This window comes from Myotis lucifugus, unplaced genomic scaffold (genome assembly GCF_000147115.1).
Source record: "Myotis lucifugus unplaced genomic scaffold, Myoluc2.0 scaffold_106, whole genome shotgun sequence".
Lineage (NCBI taxonomy): Eukaryota > Metazoa > Chordata > Mammalia > Chiroptera > Vespertilionidae > Myotis > Myotis lucifugus.
The window spans coordinates 3,049,344-3,051,665 of record NW_005871154.1 but is presented as its reverse complement, the minus strand read 5'-3'; the positions used below and the strand labels follow the sequence as shown (position 1 = coordinate 3,051,665).

At 40.4% G+C, this 2,322-nt stretch overlaps 1 protein-coding gene across 1 annotated transcript in view; it reads left to right on the top strand.

Moving 5' to 3' along the window:
* EED (embryonic ectoderm development) overlaps positions 1 to 2,322 on the top strand; it is a 37,642-nt gene that overhangs the window by 11,744 nt on the left and 23,576 nt on the right. The gene's annotated exons all lie outside the window — the stretch shown is intronic.

Here is a 2,322-nt window from a genome sequence, read left to right as displayed (position 1 = left end):
AAGCATTCTAGAAGTTGTCTAATTAAACCTAGTATTCATGACTGAAAATACATCTTTATTTCATACTAGTGGCCTGGTCCACAAAATTCGTACACATTAAGAGGGAATTAATTAGAGGAAATATTTTAATATTGCTATTTGCCCTTTCTCTATAATAGAAGTGTCAGAGATAAAGAAAATTAGTAAAGTGTATATGAAAATCTCCCTCCTGTCAGAGTCTGGGCCGCACCATGGGACCCAGAGTCAAGTTCCCACCTACCCGCGCATGTGCCTCGAAATCGCACAAGACCCAGTGACCCGGCCGGTCCCACTCCCATCAAGCCCTGCTAGGCAGGGGGGCGTAGCTTCAGGTCCCCAGCCCAGTGCCGGGGCAGGGGGCCATGGCCTCAGGTCCCCTGGGCCGGTGCCACCCAGCCTCAAGTCCCTGCTGATCAGTCGTTATGGTGTCACGGCATGATGACCATTTGCATATTAGCCTTTTATTATTATGATGATATTACTCAAAATCATTCACACAACAGGTTTCTGTTTATATTTTGTCTTAATGATCTGTTTTGAGTGATTGAAAGAATTGATGTTGTTCTTTTGGAAGTGACTATAACAGTTTATCATTCTAATTTGAATAAGAAATCTCTTATTTCTTTTTTTTAAATATATTTTTATTGATATCAGAGAGGAAGGGAGAGAGAGAGAGAGAGAGAGAGAGAGAGAGAAACATCAATGATAAGGGAGAATCATTGATTGATCCAGATCAAGTCCTCAATCCGGGCATGTGCCCTTGACTGGAATCAAACCTGGGACCCTTCAGTCCACAGGCTGATGCTCTATCCACTGAGCCAAACCAGCTAGGGCAAGTCTCTCATTTCTTAAAAATAAATGTAATTAATGCCTCTTACTGAAGCATAGATCCAGTGTATGTATATAATAGTTACTGAAAGTATTTTAATATTTGTAGTAAATATTTGTTTTATTTGTTTTTATTTAAGGAGGCCAAGAGTATCTTGAACTGAGAAAAAACCATACAGGGCACGTTTTTAATATAAACCAAGCATGTCAAAGTCGCAGCCAGCAGGCCACATGCCGCGAATTTGACATGCTTGATATAAACCATTATTTAACTTTTTAATTGAACTAGGGGCTGAACATGTGAATTACAAAGATTTATTCATTCATTCTATTTGCTTCTAAGTAAATGGAGAACGGGGAAATTCCCTAGTGCTTTCTAGAGAGTCTTTGGAGTTTTTCTATTGAATTGAAATCACTTTGGGAAAAATTGTTCTCCTGTCTTTATTAGATAACATTCTGGGTATTCATTAATACTATAGTAGAAGTTAGGAGGAATAACATAAAACTAGATTGGTGTGTTTGGAAAAGAAAGGTGGAGGAAATAGACTAATTGGATATGGTTTGACAACAAATACAAGCCACTTCCTCTGCCTTCAGCTCAAGAGGGGAAATGAGGTGAATCTGAGAAATGTTCCATAAGTTATTTTAGTTGACTAAAATAAAATTTTATGTTTAACTAATTGTGATAAGCTTCTTAAAGAAATAAAGGAACGTGATTTTTAAAAATATATATATATATATATATATTTTTTTTATTGATTTCAGAGAGGAAGGAAGGAGAGAGAGATAGAAACATCAATGATGAGAGAGAATCATTGATTGGCTGCCTCCTGCACGCCCCCACTGGGACCAAGACCGCAACCCTGGCATGTGTCCTTGACCAGAATCGAACCTGGGACCTGTCAGTCCGCAGCCGACGCTCTATCCACCAAGCCATACCAGCTAGGGCAGGAACGTGATTTTTAATGCACACAGTTTCTATTGTCTGTGGTGCATTTTTTTAAAATATATTTTTATTGATTTTAGAGAGGAAGGGGGAGAGAGAGAGAAACATCAGTGATGAGAGAGAATCATTGATCGGCTGCCTCCTGCACACACCCCACTGGGGATTGAGCCTGAAACCTGGTCATGTACCTTGACCAGGAATCAAAGCCCAATCTCCTGGTTCATGGGTCAACACTCAACTGCTGAGCTACATCGGCCAGGCCCTCTGGTGGTTTTAGGAAACTGTTAGGAGGGAGATCCTGGGAGCATTGTTTTTAACCACACAAAACATTTGGTGGGTTGGCATGTTATATTGAGCTTGCCTCTACTTGCAGTTTCTTCTCCCAAATAGTTTAACCAAAACAATAATGATAGCCATTCTGAGTGGCTCCTTCTCGTGGGTGAGATTGTTGCTCCTCTCATGTGACTGAATAGAGATACAAGTCCCTAAGGGAACCAGTCATGGAGGGCACCCCTTTCTAAATGCCCCAA